The sequence below is a fragment of the Filicampus tigris genome, chromosome 4 (genome assembly GCF_054856515.1).
Source record: "Filicampus tigris isolate MCC_2025a chromosome 4, RoL_Ftig_1.0, whole genome shotgun sequence".
Taxonomy (NCBI): domain Eukaryota; kingdom Metazoa; phylum Chordata; class Actinopteri; order Syngnathiformes; family Syngnathidae; genus Filicampus; species Filicampus tigris.
In genome coordinates, this window is record NC_141220.1 from 27293414 (window position 1) to 27312281 (window position 18868).

General features: G+C 41.4%; 1 protein-coding gene across 4 annotated transcripts in view; it reads right to left on the reverse strand.

Annotated features, from left to right (window-relative positions):
• The window catches only part of lingo1a (leucine rich repeat and Ig domain containing 1a), a 145877-nt gene that overhangs the window by 77865 nt on the left and 49144 nt on the right, over positions 1-18868 (reverse strand). The window contains exon 1 of one of the 4 annotated variants that reach the window (XM_086028191.1): positions 17782-17995. The exons of 2 other annotated variants lie outside the window; for them this stretch is intronic. The gene's annotated coding sequence lies outside the window, so the exon portion shown is untranslated. Of the gene's footprint in view, positions 1-6808; positions 6994-17781; positions 17996-18868 lie in introns of those variants that run through there. One more of the 4 variants, XM_086028188.1, reaches the window with a different exon arrangement.

Genomic DNA, 18868 nt, shown 5'->3' on the forward strand with positions numbered 1-18868 from the left:
ATAAATAAGGCCTATGTTGTAATTAGGGGAGAAAAAAACGAAATAAAAGCTTGTGAAAAAAATCCATTGACATTACCATTAAATCACTAATCAACATTTACCAAAATTGTCTACAGTGTATATTATATAGCGGTATATTTTGTGTGTGTGTGTGTGCTGACATGGTCACAAAGTACAATCAGCCAGCTAGTATCTCACTGAGCGGCGAATACTTATGAACGCTTGCAAACGTACCGAACTTGAGGTTTTTGTCAGGATTCATAAAAGGTTGCAAAGATGTTTGCACATAGTTTTACTTGACCCAAAGAGTTGTTCTTGTTGCCAACAAATTGTAAACATGTTCAAAAACCGTCTGCGAAGATCTTTGTAACCTTTTACAAAAAACCCAAATTCACAAGCATTCACCCTACCATGGCAAATTCCCCTCTTTCCGTCACCGTGCAGGAAATAAGATTGCTGCCAACATGAGGACCACTGTTGTTGTTGAACCTAATCTTTTTTATTTTTTTTAATTTTGAGTTCATGGCAGCTGTGGACTGCGGGCCGGCCCTACTCTACACACATGTGCCATACGTCAGATTCAACCCTGAGGTTGGTGGGGCCGGATTAAAAAAAAAAAAAAAGCACCAAACAACAACCATTGTCGCTCATTTGGGAGCCACAACAAAATTGTTATTTGCAGCCTTGCTTATAGTAACAATTCCTTACAAATAGTTTTTTTTTTTTTTTTCTTAACAAGGTAACAGTTCAACACTAGACCACTATGACTGTGCCCGCGAATGCATAACATATGATTGACGTCAGTCATGACTGTCTCTGAATGGATGTTTTTCTTTGGACTTTCTTGCAAATCAAATTAGAGGCACAAAATAGGGCTAGGGAGGGCCTTTTTTTTTTTTTGCTTTTTTTTTCACACACATCATTTTAATCATGTACTACTGTCGAGTCATACTGACACTTTGAACAAATGTGACAAAAAGGTTTTTTTTCTTGCATACTCGATATACAGTGTACATTTTTTATTTCCTTTTTTTTTATTTCTTGGCTCCCCCGAGTTTGCGCAAACACACAAGCCAATGTTGGTAGAACTCGCCGCTCTCAGCTGAAGTTCTTTTTTTTTATTTTTCAGCTTCTCTCAAAACTTATACCTGATGCATAGTGTAACATTGAGAACCAGGCAGAGCTCTTTCTTTTTACTTGAAACGGAAACCTGAAATGGGAGCGGAGCAGCGCTGGAGCTGCATAGAACATTTGTTCTGTTCGAAAGTTGACAAGAAGGCACCGAATGTATCAACTGGCCATGATGGCAAAGGGTTCGGAAGGTGACTAAAGATTTGGTCTACGGAACAATAAATAAATGACGAGTTGCAAATTATTTGATTCATACGCACACTTCCATGGTCACGCAAAATTCACACTGCATTCAAATCTATAGCCGACCAGAACAAAAGAAATGTAACATATTACTCTCGTCGTCGAGGCTTCGCACTGGCTCCCAGCCAGCCGCAGAATAGATTCTAAAGTTCTGCTACTGGTCTATAAATCACTGAACGGTTTTAGGTCCTAAATTAAAAACATTAAAGGAATGCTGATTGAATACAGTTCAAAGCAAACATGGCGAAGCAGCATTTTGTTGTAATGCAGCACGCAAATGTAATAACCTGTCAACGGAACTGAAGTTAGCCCCGTGTTACGTTTTTGCCTATTCATTTATTTTCAGAACCACAGAATACAGACAGTTCATCCCCGACTGATTATGACCGAAAATGTATCGTGTAGCGATGATTTCAGAATTCCATCCAGTGTGTGTAGTTGACTGTTGATTACCGGCATCCTGGAAAACTGAGTGCATTACTAAGTTGAAAGCTGCAGAGGTGCTGCTGAGTAGGTCAGCTGGTAGTCTTTAACACAATTAGCACAGAGCAGCCCAGTTGCAATTGATTTATTGCCCCTAGAATAAAATGACCCGGATTAATAAAAATATCCACAAGAACCGATTAGAATTCCAGAGCACCCAGACATGTGTTTGTGTGTCCTTGTGTGCTTTAGGTTTATATTCTGGCAGCTCAACCATTCGGCCGATTAGCATTCCTTAAGATTCCGACATGTGGTCACGCTGCGACATTGTGTGCCTCCATGTTTTGTTTTCGGAAGCTAGTCGATTTAACTCGTCTTGGGAACAAGACACCATTTAAAAAAAAAAAAAAACTGGGATGCAATGGCTGAGTGAGTTAGTGTAGGAGGTAAAAATGGATCACTCCAGAAAGGATGACACGGCGGCAGTGACCGGAATGATGCAATTGTGTTTTTGGATGGTCCCAGTACAACTGTACTGCCAGAACACCTCCACACAAAACATGAAAATGTGCAATCAATTTTTACGGAGGGAAAAACAAAATGCATTTCTGGCAGGGGGACAACACAAACACAGAGTGATGTTGTGTTGATTTAGCGCCAAACAGATGTCAAACTTATAAGCCACTTGATTGCTGTACGTTTGAATCTCCGAAGAGATCCAACTCAAGCGCTTCACGGCCAAGTTTTCACAGTGAACCTGTACAGTAAAATGTCTCTGAAGTTGTACACATTCTACTAAAAAACTAGGAAGACACTCGCGTCACGTCACCATACACATCCTCACTTCTCAAACGGTGGCTACCCACTTGTGTGGCCCTGAAACCAATTTCTATTGCCATTATTTGCTCGAAGAAGAAGAAGAGAGCAACTTTTATTTTGTAACTTCTAGTTAAGTTTGTGCTCGTTAAAAAATGGTTTTATGACATGCGGGAAGATAAGAGCCGCAGTTTATCAGGCTGCTGCCAAAACTGGATTAATACGAATCGTAAAATATGTCAGTAGCTCTTTGAATCGCGCTCTAAGCTTCATGCTTGAAGTCCCTTGATGGCATCAATTCATCCATAAAGTCAAGAAAGTGAGAACAAAACAGCTTTGATAGGTGCTTTTTTCTTTTTGCATGAATTATATAAGAATTAAATGTAGCGGCGGGATGGTTGACGGGTTCCACATTTGGAACACACAACCTCAAACTTTAGAGGTTGGGAGTTCGATTCTGGGCTACGATTTTCGGGTTCGATTTGGGGACATCGATAGATATAGCTGCATATCATCTGCATAGCCATGGCAGCCAACATTGGCATTTTGAAGAATTTGACTCAAGGGTAGCTTATACAGACTGATCAAAAGGAGTCCAAGTACTGTCCCTTGAGGTACCCCACGTCATTGCCATTTGATCAGATGTAAAATTTCCAATAGCCACAAAATAACTCCTTTCGTCCAAATAGGACCTGAACCATTTTAGGACCCTTCCATTTAGTCCTATGTGCTGTAGGTTTCTTACCTTCCCAACAGTGTATTATGAGCTACTGTATCAAACGCTGTACTGAGATCCAATAAAACTAGAACTGACACCTTTCCTGCCTCCGTGTCATTTAGTACTTTAATAAGAGCTGTCTCTGTATTGCGAAGAGCTCAGAAACCACTAGCTCACACAAGACCCAAACGAGGATAAGCTGTACAGAAAATATACGGATGGACAAACGTCGCTACAGCGCCAGCCTGGAACTTTGCACAGCCTTCTCTCACTCTGACTTAACCAAAGCTATTTTTTGGGTGAGCCGCTGCAGGCCCAGCTCGCTGCTGTGCATCGCCGCCATAAAGCTACAGGAGGTCTTCATTCCGCCCGCCACTTACTGCATCGCATCGATTTCATCGTCGCGATTCACGGCGGGATCGCCATTTCGTCAACCCGACGCCTCGTTCGTGAGTCGGGTGGGGGCTCCGTGACAAAGTGAAGTTTATAGCCGCAGTTACTTCACAGACACAAAGAAGCGAAACCTTGGCTCACAGCGGTGTTATTTACATGCAGCGTATTGATTCCAGATCGCCGCTGCTGATCTTTAACTCATTCACTGCCTTGGATAAATTAATTCGTCGAACAAAAAAGCCACGCCCACTGCCTTTGATGAATTAATTTGTCAAACCGTTGTTTTTAGCGGGTCGGGTGGACCAACATCCGGGCCATCTTCTCTTTAGTTTTCAAAGGGGGTCCGGAATTTTTTTCCCTACCATTTGGTGGCACCACTTGGTGGATGAGCCAAGGAGGGGGGAGTGGGGGGGATGGGCCGCTAAAACGGGGGAGAACTTACTGTAGAACGGAGAATTACAGATGGCTGACAGTTGAGCAGAGTATATTCGGAGCTAAACGGAAGCCAAAGATGTCATCTTTGATGATGACGACGATCACAGAGAAAAAGGAAAGCTGACATCTGTGGACGAGCCGCGGTTCTCAAGAGGCAAGTCTAACCAAAAGAGACGCATCGAGACTCCTCCGCGACAGTAGCGCAGGTATAGTTGTATTAAGTTCATTTTGTTTCCTTGTTATCTATATTTTGGTTGATTCACATATAACAGACAATCGTGATTTAGGTCATTTAATTACCTGACATGTTTCTGCACAGCTCAAATTAGACCCAGTTAAACTTTTGTAGCAGTAATAAAAAAAGTAAGTTGCGGTAATTGTTTATTTTTCTATAATTCATAGGCTGGCATCAAGCTTGCTGGAAGACAAAAGAGTTGCTGTAGAGTTGGACTCTGACTGTCCTGTTGACTGTTGGCAGCTATGTTTCACAGACAACGATACACGCAATACATCTATATAAGATCTATATAAGTGATGTATGAAAAGATAATGATATTGTGTGGCATTCATTGTATTATTTGTAAAAACAAACAAAAAAAAGGTTTATGAAGAGTGGAACGCAGAATGCAGTTTTATTGGCCTGCGATGCAAATAAAGAGCTACGTTTAGCCTGGGTTGTTATTGGAAGTCATAAAGAGTCTTCGCCGCATATGCACTTTTGGTGCATTTTCCCCCAAATCAACTTGACTTGGTATCACCTCAACCTGTTCACCGTTTTTGTGCTCAGCCCAAAGCAGTGATAGTATTGCTTTGGATCCACCTTGGAAGTGTGTTGAGGAGCTTCATTTAGAAAGAAATGACCCTTCACCGTATAGGCAATTACAAACCATTTTGGATGGAGCTCGTCAACTTTTGCGGCACGTCTCAGTCCCTTGATTAGCAAGGCCAAGTATCTGGTCAAAATGTGACTGCCATAAACCCACTCATGATTGTCGATCGCAGCTGTAATATATTTTATACAAACATATATTTAATTATATGATGCATTTCATTTTTGTCATTTTATTTGTACTAAAATCATATATTGTTTGTATGTATCGTTGCTTATATTTCTGTCGGAGCCTCAATATGTACATTTAAGACGATAGTGAGCGGATTTGACTGGAATAGGAACAATCGGCACTTGGTCGACGTTTGACTTTATGATTCCTTCTGCCTGTATTGCACATCTCCTTTTATTAAAAACAAAAAGTGACACAATCTCTCCCCATCAGGACTCTGTGAAAATCTACGCCACGCCGCCGCGTATACTTCTTCCTCTTCTTCACTTGTTTCCATAGCAACCAGACAGTGCAATGAGGGAGGGGCTACCGGCTCTTAACTTTCCGCTCGCACTAATGGAAATGCTGCAGGACGTCTTGCCCAATTGTACTTTTGATACCACGTCGGGAGCCGTCCGCCTGTCCTTGTGCACCCTCCGCCCGCGTGCGGCGGGCTCAGTGCAAAGCAATCACATCGGCTCGAATGCCATTTGACATTATTGTCATCTTTGACAATGAGCCGGCGTTTTAGCCGCAGGACATACAGTAACTGCATTTTCACATGATTTCCCGAGCACACCAATTTCTAATTACACGTTTGACACACTTGCGTTGACTCTATAATTACCACTTTCTATTTCACAACAATTCTATACTGCTGTGCTTTTCTACAAAACAAGCTTGCTCTTAAATAGAAATGCTTGCGTGATTAGCGAGATTCAACCTGCTTGTGGGAAACCTCGTTACAATAATCACATCGATGGCGCTTCGGAGAAAACAAACCCTCAAATCTTGAACACGTTGTTGTTGTACATGCAGAATATTCTCCTTTTAATAGGGAACTATAATTGCAACATCATTTGTTGCACAAAATGGCCTCTCTCTGGCAACGGTTGATACTGTACACGTTTCCATTAGTCGACCAAAATGTATTTAAATCCAACTATTTTCTGTGGCGCTTATCCTCATTCAGGTCGCGGATGATCTGGAGTTTACCCCGGATGACTTTGGGCCGGATGTGGTCAATCGGAAGGCACACTAGACCAACACGAATGGACAATTTAGGGACTTCAATCAACCAAAGGTGTATTTTCGGAATGTGGGAGGAAGCTGGAGTATCCCGAGGCGCTAACCACTAGGGTTCATCCTGCCCAAACTCAAGACTCAAACTCAAGTGTTTAAACCGGTATTTCTCAAAATGTGGGTTCTCTCTAGTTGTATGAAAAAGAAGCAATGAATTAAGTATATATAATATATATATATATCAAATTTAGAGCATTTAAATCATGAGATACAAGGGTCATTCCATGCCAAATCACAAAAAAAAAAAAAAACAGCCAGGAAGAAAAATCACACATTTTACTGCTGGTATCTTTCATGATTGGAAAAGAAAGCCCTGACTTTGCTCATTTTAAGGAGGAGGAGGAGAAGAGCAGCAGAGACAAAGTAATGGCCCGGCAGGAACTTGAAAAGTTGAATCATGCCGTTACTTGTAAATAAGTATGCCAAAAATAACATTAAATCACTCCGCCAGCTCCTCTCCAATTGGAGGCGCTTTTCTGATGTCATGACGCCGCCACTCCTGAATAGAATGAATTCATTCACTCACCGTTTGCTTGTTCAAGCGAGGAGGTACGAAAGCATCTTACGGATGGTTGACTTGATGATATATAAACTATGCTGATCTTTCAAGCTTGAAATAATGCAGAATATCAATTCATGTTTTGAAAAACCTCGATTTGCCTGCATGCATGCCTAGCCAGCTGTCTCATTGTCCACACACACCTGCCTCAAGGCGGCCATCTTGCTTTTAACCCTTGACCCCAGCAAGGAGTGCACGCCTCTAAATGCAGTTGCCAAACCTGGCCACTGAGTGGCATACTAAACAAAAACTACCATACTATGGTAAAGACTTCAGCAACACAACAGAACTACAACAAAGGCGCAACTAATATAATTATTCATCTCAATAATAGCAATCATTTACTTTGTATTATCGTGTCAAACAAAAAGCCTCAAACTAACGTGGTTTTTACATTTGTATTTTATCGAGTACCGCCGCTCGTAAAATATCTATTTTTACCCTGCCTGCTAGTGAGGAAAAATATCAGCAACAGACAACAATATGTAATGCAACATAAAATAGTCGTCAAATAAGTATAATTACATGATGAAATAAGTCACTGGCCACCCTTTTGGGGGGCAGACATGCAGTCAATGAAGCGGTCACATTACATACAGTACGTTAGCGTCAGCTTTGATAATTACACAGTATTACAGCCGCGTGATATTGCTGTGCTGATTAAAAATGTCTCCGTGCGCCCAGGTCACATGTGTGTAGCATGTGAACGTTTAAAGAGAGTGGCCGCCTCCTTGCTGCAGCCGCGTTGCACGCCAGCGCGAGTGTCTGTGCTCAAATGGAAGACAAGTTAACGTGGACTTTCACTATTTCCTCTCCGTAAATAATTGAGAACGCGCTCTTGTTTTGCAGTCTTCCCCGCGTGGGCTTTTGTCTTTAAGAAAGGAAAAGGACAAAGGAAAACTACATTAAGAGCTTATGGGCCTGCTGTCTTTTTTCATTGTAAGGTGCTATCGAGCTGCAGCACTAAAAAGGCCTCTCTGTAATCAGCACATCTAAAAAGAGAAGCTTGGATGCAACCAAAATATTCACTATGTTGAATTATGAAACGTGTTCTACACCAGTGGTTTGAAGAGTTTTTATACCAATTACAGTGGTGCCTTGAGTGAGTTTAATTCGTTCCACAACCGCGCTTTTAGCTCAAAACACCCACACACACACACACACACACACCCACACACACACACATACATACATATATATATACATCCAGTACACATATGAATTAGTGCTGTCAAGAGATTAAAAAATTGAGAGATTAATTATGATCTGTAATTAATTGATCTAATTAATCTATTTTTTAGTCTCACTTGCTGAGAATAGACCCCCATTGTCTGTATGTATTTATTTTGAACATGAAATAGAGATAATAACCCATAATTCCATGCCCCAAAAGATGAAAGGAGAAACAGTCACATCCGAAGTACGGCCGGGAAGTGCACGTTTCAACGCCACAGCTTCTCGACCTGTGCTAGACACACACAAAAACACACACTGACCTTTATGAGACACGGAATGTGTCAACTGTGAGTGTGCAGCATCATGCTCAACATAATTCAACAGCCTTCACCTATGATCGTGCGACGCAGGCGGGTCGCCGGCAAAGGACGCGGAGCGGCGACCTTCCCGGCGACCAATGCTCGCGAGGCCCAATTTGCATAACGACCTTTACCTGCATGTAATTAGCCCCGGTGACTTTGAGGGGATGGGGGGGCGGGGTGGGGGAGGTGAGCTCAGGTGAATGAGGTGTGACTAATTAGCTTTGCGCTCACTGCTTGCTAAGACCGAGCTAGCGGAATGCGCTACAATAGAATAGAACAGAAAAAGGAAAATCAGTCAATCAATATAGTGCATCCACGCTATATGGTTAGTGAGCGTCTAACACAATCTGTTCCATGAGCTTTAGCAGTTGGAACAACCTAGAAATGATTTGCCAGTCTTCGAAAGAAACATCCGGATATGTTAATTCTAATACTCGGCCACAATAACCTTTCAGGAAGTTGAAATGTGTTAACAATGATGTTAATTGCTACAAACCTATCAAAGAGTCAAAAAAGGGAGAACACTTTTTGTAACTAATAAAAATAATTGAATAGGCAAAAAGTCAGGCGCAGTGGCACCGATGGGTTCGGGGTTATGGGATGCAGTGACGTGACAAGTGACACTTGTCTTCATCAAGATAATCCTCAAGAAGGATTTTAAGGACCAACTCAGAAAACGGGATACTTTTCTCCAATTCATACTTTTTCACTTGGTTTCACTTTTGTCGTTCCACTTCCGGTTGAATTCCAAATCCTACCATCTGTATCGCTATGAACAAAACGAAGCGCAAAACGGACACCAATTAAAGAGACCTCCTGATGGATAAGCATCTAATCTGGCTCCTTTTTTGCTCCCTGGTCAGACCCAGTGGGGAAGCTGTGCATTGAAGTGATCTCTTACACTTGGCCCTCAGCAAAGTAGCTGCTGCCTGAGGGATGGATTTCACTATAAACAAACCTGCAGAGCGGACTGGCATCCCAATGAGATCTCTCCTGCTCCGCCTCATCTCCTACAAACCTGATGAGAATTTAACATGCGCCCATTAAATCTCACCTGTGAGCGCGTGTCAAGGGGAGATACTTGAGCGATGAGTCACAAGAGACGCTGAATCAACATGTCAGTCGGTATGGGGAGGGATTAAGCCCAGTGATATGCATACATTAGCGCCGGGAAAAGCTACGCACTTAGCCCCGGTCATGGCGAGTCCACACCCGGAGACCGGCGTGGTCGGAGCGTATGAATAAATCACCGCAGGAGCACGATGAAACCGACCGCGAGTGGGAGCAGAGCAGATGTGTGCATGGGTAGTGGTGGTAAAAAAAAAAAAAAAAAAAAAAAAAAAAAAAAAAAAAAAAAAAGCAGACTTGTTGTGATGGAAATGCTGCCTGCCCGCCTTCCGTCATTCAGCCTCGTTCTTTCCTGTGATCACGTATTTATATCCAAATGTATCAAGGGACTTGAAAGCGGATTTCTGCAAATAGTGTCCGGGGAACCTTTAATTACTCAATTGCAGATGGGTGTGTGTGTGTGGGGGGGGGGGATTGTGGGTAAGACAGAAATCAAGGAGATGAGTTCAACAGTTTATAATTGACAAAAGTAACAATGATTGTTGATTGTTATGATGATGGTAAATTTTGTCACTTGCTGTCAGAAAACAGGTGAGCCATGATTGGTTGTTAACTGAGCCCTGGGGGTCTGTGATGTCATTTTCAGTCGACAGAAGTGACAGAAGTGTCTAACCTGTTTACTGAAGATGAGCTATGATTGGTCATTATCAAAGCCCTGAGGGTCTGTGATGTCATTTTCAGTCGACAGAAGTGTGACAAAATGTCCACCCCTGAGATGGCTTAAAAAAGGGTTTTGCTGTTAATCAGAATGCCTTGTTTCAACTAGTGGGATTGCATAGAACAAATTCTTGAAAAAAATATGTTTGGGTTGACTTCCGCTTCAAACAGCAAAATCCACCCATTTTTAGCCATCTGTGGGGCGGCCATTTTGTCACTTGCTGTCGACTGAAAGTGACATCACAGGTGCTCAGGGCTCAGGTAACGACCAATCACAGCTCACCTGTTATCTGAAGGTGAGCCATGATTGATTTTCAGCGACAAAATGGCCGCCCCGAGATGGACAAAAATTAATGGATTTTACTGCTTAACTCATATTCCACCCACACAATATTAATCAGAATGCCATATTTGGACTAGTGGGCCTGCATGAAACATATTCCTGTTAAGTGAATGTTGGGGTAGACTTCCACTTTAAATACTGGAAAGTGATTTAAAGCCTTTAGGACTGGAGTCATATTTTCTTACCGTGAACAGTAATATATTGTGTGAAGGAAGAATGATTAAAACGTTGAGGTGACAAATGATCTGTTTCACTCTTGATCCCTCATCAAATAGGCTCACAAATCAATTCTTCACATCCTTGCTCGGCCCATCAGCAGTAATGCTTGAATCGTAAAAGGGATGAACTGCTGAATATTTTTGACCCAAAACTGTCACGTCCATGTGGAGAATTAACGAGGCAAGCGTGTAAATTCTGAGATTTAAAGTTCATCAAGCTATTTTTAAACCTCACTTGATCACAGCCCTAAAATGAGACACTGACGAGCATGGCAACCATTGTTTTAGCCGCACACTCCCACGGCCGCGGCCCCCCATCATGCAGATGTGCCACCATCAATAATTTTTTTTAAAAAATTTTCAAATAGACTAAGCAGCTTTAGAAAGGTTTTCTAGCAGATGTTAACAGCTCCAGCAAAACTGGGACAGCAGGTAAATTGGTGTCGTAAACTGTTGTGCAAGATGAAAAGATGCAGACGAGTCGCAAACGTTAAGGGAGCGCCGAGATCACACGAGCATCAAATGACACCGAGACCGTTCTTTGTTTTGTTCTTCCCAAATTGTCGTCTAAAAACAGCCAGAGCGCTCCAATGCCGGATGACATTCCTGCTTCCTAACTCTCTAAACGCTTCCACTTTGAAGGCCAGTCGCCATCAGAGGTGGTTTGAACGCGGAACAATAGCGGAAGCGACAATGAGCTAAAGTTGCTCGACAGCCCGCTGAGCCGTATTTCAAGAGTGGATCGCTTCCGAAATGTCAGCAAGCAGCAAACAAGCGACGCTGTGATTCCTTGATTTGTTATTCGCATTTTAAATAAGCGGCAACTCTGCTTAATGTCGCGTTTAATTAGACAGTAGTAGCACGGAGACATCCTGTTAGTTATGGGGAGGAAATTGAAATTTAAAAGATGACATCACATTCACGAGGAGCTGTTTTGTCGAAACGGCAACGATTAAAAAAAAAAAAAACGTCCACTGATTGAGAAATGTGTCTCGGAAAAAACTACAATTATGAACGTCTACGACTTTGGATCGCTCACATACTGTAAAGGTCCATGCATGTGCATCTTCCCTAAATCAGACTAAGAACAATGTGAGGACATTTCCATTACAGGTGGAAAGTTCATTTGTCAATGTCGGACTCGGTTTCAGCGCGCAGAGCCAACGGCCGTGCGGAATATCGATACGCCCTGTTTTGTCATCTCTTTGGGGATTTGCATAAAGTGTATTGAGACATCAATCAAGCTATCATTTTTCTGTTTAGGCAAAACATGCTTTAACAAGATTTTTCATCATGTTATTACAGCAAAGTGCTTGCTGAAATAGGCATACGTCCTGCAACAAAAAAAGGAGAGCTACATTAAAAAAAAAAAAAAAGACAAAATGAAATTCGAAGGATGACTAATTTGAGAGTAATGAAATTAATGTCCGAATTTGAAGAGAAGAAAATAACGGCCTCATTTCATATGTCACTCGGGAAAACCTGATTCTACAAGATGATTTAAAATAAAAAGTCATGATTATTACATGATATGTCACATGGCTAATGTGGCGTTGCAAGATTATGTTGTACTTCGAAGAAAATGTTTCAATAATTACCTTAAGAAATTGGAACGTCAGTACAGTGGTCGTAATTTTTCAGAGGAAATGTACAGTGCGTGATGTCACTTCAACAATATCGTAGTGTTACGAGAATACAGTTGTGCTTTTACAAGATGTTTTAAACTAAGCTGTAATACTACCAAAAAGGCTCCTAATGTCACATAGATATTTTTTTCTTACTTAAATCGGCGACATAATCTGAAACTGGCGGTCGGATTCCAATTCATTGCGTTTGTAAAGTTTGCACTGAGTGTACTTTAACACTTGAAATTCCATTAATAGCGTTCCATGTTCACCGGCATGAATTGCGTCATGTATGCATTTAACATTTTCTGCGTGTTTCCAAGCATGCCGTGATCAGGTGATGCAGCCTTTCGAATATTTCCCAGCAGAATTTGTGAGGAATCATGTTGGAGTGTGTGTCACAGGGGAGGGAAAGGTCTCAACTAAATATGTATTAGTTCTGATTGATCTCCAGCTGTGAGGAGGAGAAAGAGAAGAAGGAGGAGGAGGAGAAGGAGGGCTGTGTGGGGCTCATGTCAAAGATTTAATAGTGATGTCGAGTCGTCAAGCATGCAAGGCCACGCGGCACCAACATACATCAATACTGGTGTTCATTTGCAAAACATGAAGCTCTGGTTAATACTGGCTGAGGTGGCACATTGGGAAAAAAAACTGCTATTGTTCGCCAACAACAAATGTTGGTAAGTCAATCACGTTTGTGCTGCAAACCAGTTCCACTCGGTGGAGGGGAGGGAAACTTCCCTTCTAACCCTCTCACATGCAATAAAGGGTAACTGAATACAGGTAACTGAAATGTCAAGTATGTTGTGTCTAATTGGAGGAAAAAAAGATTCCTTACTGCTTAGCACTGATTTACTGTGAGAGTCAAATATGACCTGTTTTGACATATGAAACTCTAAATGTCATTCGTTCACCCTAAAATTTGATCATGTAAATATACTTATACATATATATATATATATATATATATATATATATATATATAGATATATATATATATATATATATACAGTGGCTATGGAAAGTATTCAGACCTTGAAATCTTTTACTTTCTGTGTCATTGGAGCCATTTGTCAAAATCAAGAAAATGTATTTTATGTCTCATTAATGTACACTCAGCACCCCATCTTGATAGAAAGCATCAGAAATGTAGACATTTTGGCAAATGCATTAAAAAAAAAAACATTGTACAAGTGCTACAAAATTTGTGTTGCACCGAGGCTGTGTCGGGTCAAATTTGACCCATGTCTAATAGAAGGGATTTTGAATTCACCAGTGTGTGTTAAACTAACGAAAATGGTGGGAATCCGGAAAATGTGAAACTGTAAATTCCATAAAAGTGTGTTGTTGTTTTTTTTATGGGAAAGCAGCGACAATGCTCAAGAGAGACCTTGAAGCAGTCCCTGCCAGCCTGTGTCTCCACCACAGGTGGGAATCTTGAGTCAGTAAAAGAGTAAAGCAAAAGCAAAATCATCAGAAATGATCATATGAAATAAACATAAGCAACAGAATTCAAGAACTGCATAAAAAAAACTTGATATATATATATATATATATATATATATATACATATGTTTTCTCTGAAACATTGATAAAGCATTAATCATACATTTTTAAAGTCAGAAAGGCTATAATTTGTCTGACGTTCATAATTTCATATAGATGATATTCTTGACCCAATTTTGATGCTCATGTGTGCATGGAAAGTGAACACTGCAAAATGTACGTCATGGTAACATGCAATCAGACTAAGGGATAGCATCTATTACACATTTATGAATTTTTAACTGTGGGTAAAGTGCTGAATTATGCACTGCTAATGTGGATTCTTTTCCCCCTCGTATAGATGATTATTTTACAAAAAGTATGCCAGAACATAAGTTTGATGCCTGCCGAATGCAGCCCGAGACACGTTGTTGATGTGCAATCAGAGCAATAAGTGATGAGAGAGCTGGAAACAAAAAAAATCAGTTCTTTTTTTTTTTTTTTTTTTAATGAGGGAGTGCCTCACATCTGATTAGCACATGCAAATGATTGCACTACACTTCATCCCTTATCTGTGTTAAAGACGAGGCATATTCATATATCATTGGCACTTGTAATATTCATTATACAGTTTGAGACTTTAAAATGGAAAACTTGAATTCAACATGAGTCATTCGGTGATAAATGTGTTTGCAATGTAACATCGTCCTCTTAGTAGTTATGAGCTCAGCCATTTTATGCAGCATATTAAGCCTGCTCTAATATGGAAAGGGGTTCCTCTGGGTCTTGTCCTCAGCCCCTGTAATAATTAATTGCAGCTCAAAATTAATCTCATTTTTTAAAAATTATATATATATATATATATATATATATATATATATATATATAATTTTTTTAAATTTTATATATATATATATATATATATATATATATATATATATATATATATATATATATATATATATATATATATATATATATATATAATTAAAGACACTATATATGTCATAAATTTGTTTTTAAACAAATGTCCCATCCAGATGAAAATGTGTCAATATCGGTGTTCAAAATTGTGAAAGGAGTAAGCTCCCATTCAGACATCATTACCAAATGTGATTCACTGTGACAAAATTGCCAAGTTCATTTCATGCATCATGCTCAATCATGAAGCCACATAGGTAACGACCATTATTTGCTGCAACGGCCTGGAGAAAAATTGCGCATAAAATTAGTCGTTAGCACCTCATTTTGGCATTGGGCAGCGTCAGTGTAATTGGACGGAAAGGAGGAGGGGGTGAGTGGTGGGTGGGGTGTCCATTCATGGGTGCCACTCTGTGAGTCAGCCTCGGAGCAGGTGACTCGCTCACGCTACAGCAAAACTGGCATAGGAATGATTCAGTTGGCGGTTGCACTTTGCCACATCGGCCAAGTGTGCAAGTCGAATCCACTCCGAGAGCAAATACAGCTCTCGACCTGCTTATATGTTCAAATCATACACAATCGGTCAACATTTGCATTTGCACACAATGAGCCCTCTATGCTATTTACTCGATTAAACCTACAGAAATAAAAGTCATTAAACAGTTTGGGCATCATGGTTAATTCATTGGGACTCCTTTTGGTGAGCCCAACTTTGCCACCAGGGAGCAAAATAAAACAGTCATGCAGATACAAATGAAGAGTTTCGCAATTTGTGTGAGTCAGTAAGCTGCAATAATATTAGTTGTTTCCTGCAGAGGCTAAAGAAAATATGCCTGTGAGTGTTGTTATGTTGTCTGTCTACTTGTGTTGATGCTCTGTTTTTGTTCAAATATCCTTACTTAAAAGGTTTTTAATAACACAACTATCGATGCTTTTCGTTAGCCCATCTATAGTGTTTGGCATAGTGTGTTAGCATTAAGCTAGTGAATAAATATATACAAACAAAATGGTATTGTATTGTATTGTGTAATGATAAAGTATTTGGACATGAGACTATAAATATCGATATAAGACACTTGCATATGGAAACTACAGTTTCATTTGAGAAAATACCACATGAGAGGTTTTCATCTGGTCTCACTGTGAGACTTACATTTTTCCATGGCGGGATATATTTTTATAGCCAAACCCCAGCCATGCCCCAAGTCATCGTCATGGTAACAGATGCAGACGGGTGACACATCTCTCCCCTTAAAACAGGCTTATTCAGCAAATCCATAATACAGTATGGACTCTATTTTCATAGACAGACACACATGCGCTTGGCCTGAAAACTGGCGCGTCTTCATATTTTTGCGCTGGGGCAAGTCTAGTTTACAATGTTTGGGATTTTGGGAGACCGTGCTGCGCCTTTCTGGCCGTTCCAAGGACGTTGTCTATTACACGCCCCCCCGGCTCACCTGACAATTTGGTAACAGAATGTAGACTAGCTATTATACCAGATAAAGGTCTATCTGGTCTACGATGTGGTGCAGTTGTAGTATCGGGATTTTGGTGGATTTGATCTGCGGATCAGCTCTATGGACGTGTGAGAAGGACGTCATTGTATTTCATTCAGAAATATGACAATAGTGTGCATTGAGCCCTATGAATTATTCCAGGAATCAACTCATTGAATGCATTATTATTATCTTATATAAAGGTAATGAAAGGAGCCGCTTCCGTTGGTTAGGAAACAAGCCGGCTGTGTTTACGCTCATTACGGCGCAAACGACCATTTGTACCTGCACGTGTCTACGAAAATACCAAAAGAAAGAAAACGCCACCCATGTGCACAGTTACTGCGATTGGCAAGTGAACAACCAGGGTGACCCCTCCCCTCGCCCAAAGTCAGCTGGGATAGGCTACAGCTCACCTTGCAACCCTAATGACGAATCCCATAAAAACAAAAAAAAAATAGATGGATGGGTTTGAAAATAAAGACAGACCTTGTCAGATGTCGGTAATTTATCCTACCTACTTATGAAAAATAAATAAATAAATACGTCGATGCAATTGGATCTTTGAGCGTGGCACATTTTGAAAAATCACAGGAAAGCAATTGTGAATTCAACAGGAGTGGAAAAAAGGTTCCATCTAAGGTGGAGATGATTTGATTTGAACTTTTATTATTTCATTTTTCCCATCCTGTGGAGCTATCATGTTTACTCCTCTGGAAATGGGGCAATGTGATAAATATTGATGCTCCCCACCATCAGAGTGCATCCATGTGTTGGATCAAGGCCGGAATATCACGTTGCCCCTTTCGGAACGGGAGTAAGCCGACTCCCGAGCCTTAAAAGCACTTTCCCAGCCGCGTTAGTGCCCGCACCCCTCCCTCCTCTCCTCACCCATATTCTCGTCCTCTTTTCTGCGGACCTCCCGTCAATCTTCCATTGCCTTCTCACTACTTTTCCCGACTAAGCTCTTTCCGCTTTCATTAAGCGACGGCTGGATCCTGACACTTTCCTCCCGTCCTCTCCCTCCTCGAGATGAGAAGACGAACGGTGAAGTAATAAGATTGCAGGGATAACATTTTTTTTTTTTAAATCATCATCCGGAATACAGAAATAGAAGCATCCACTCTGAGTGACGTTGACAAAATGAAGGATAACAAGGGAAGGAGGGAGGCGAGATTTAAAGAAAGCATTGTCATAGTTAAAAAATAAAAAAGAAGCTAATCACATAAAACCAGCTTTGGTGCGATGGCCATAAAAACACTTTGCATTGTGGACGCACCCCCAACACATATTAAAAGTGCCTGCAGGAGTCATTACATATCAGCTACACCGTGCAAAGTTGTCTCCTAATAACTCCGGGTAATAAAATATCCAAAATGGGACATTTCCCCAACCTTGGTGCCCATACACACATACATCATGGTTACAATGTGCCATGGGAGTGTCTGCTCACGCCTGTCACCGTGCTCTGACAACTAAATCCCAGGTGCAGAAGAAGAAGAGTGAGGCGGGAATGTCATCCTTACCGAAGCGTCAGTCAGGAATATCCAGGAATCACCTCGCTTCATTCCATGCCGGGCTTGCTCGTTAAATTCCAAGAAGAGAAGGTCGACGACTCCGTTTGGGATGGACGGAAAGGAAGAGACAAGTGGGGTTAGGATTCGTCTGTTTCTATGAAGGATGCGGTATCCAAGTCGGGTGCGCGTCCTGTCAGCTGCCGAGACACATGTGCGCGCGCGGCACATGCGCTTTTCACTGCGACGGGCATCGCGCGCACACACACACGCGCACACACACTCGGGAAGGGAGGGGGTTTGTTGGGGGCGATGAGGGGAAGGTTGGAGCCGCAGTGTGTGATGAGATTGGGAGATGGGAGGTGGGGTGGCGCCCCTCCTCATTTCTGCCGCCGTCTACACTGCAGTCTGATCGACACAAACAGCGGAGCTGGAGGGAGTTGTGATGCTTTGTTTGTTTGTGTTTAACAACAAGATGGAGGACGCCGTGGAAATAGGAGCAGGTTGTCGGGCCCGTTCAACAAAAAAAAAAAAAAAAAAAAGAATACTTCCACTAGGACAAAGGCTGAAGCATTCTCATTGTAAACAAAGCCATCTGTCATTCGACTAAAGCAGAGTAACAGGCTCCCGTGACGATTTTAGCTTTCTTTTCTACCGCCGTAGCTTGAATGTGCGTCTACGTTTACACGGACACATTTATTCGGATTAAATGCCTGATCGGAATAAACACGCTTTATCTGCACACCCCATTTGGAATATTCCGACCCGATCAAGCGCATTGCGATCAAGATTTTATTCAGAACGAGAGAGAGAGTTCATGTCGATTGTTAATCCGATCGGCGCGCATGAAAACACGTATTCCGACATTTCGGAACAAACCGTCTTTCCCGCGCATGTCTGTCTGTGGTTATCTTTTGATTGTTCAGACCCTTTGGTGAGGATATTTTGTATGCATTGAGCATGAAACACATTAAGTTACTGTGATGTACATTGGTTCAATAACAAACAGACTGTACTGTATGCACATATTTTGTCCATATTTAAAATGGCATTTTTGTCATACATCCGGTTAGGAAGTGTGTGGTCCTATGTGACCCCC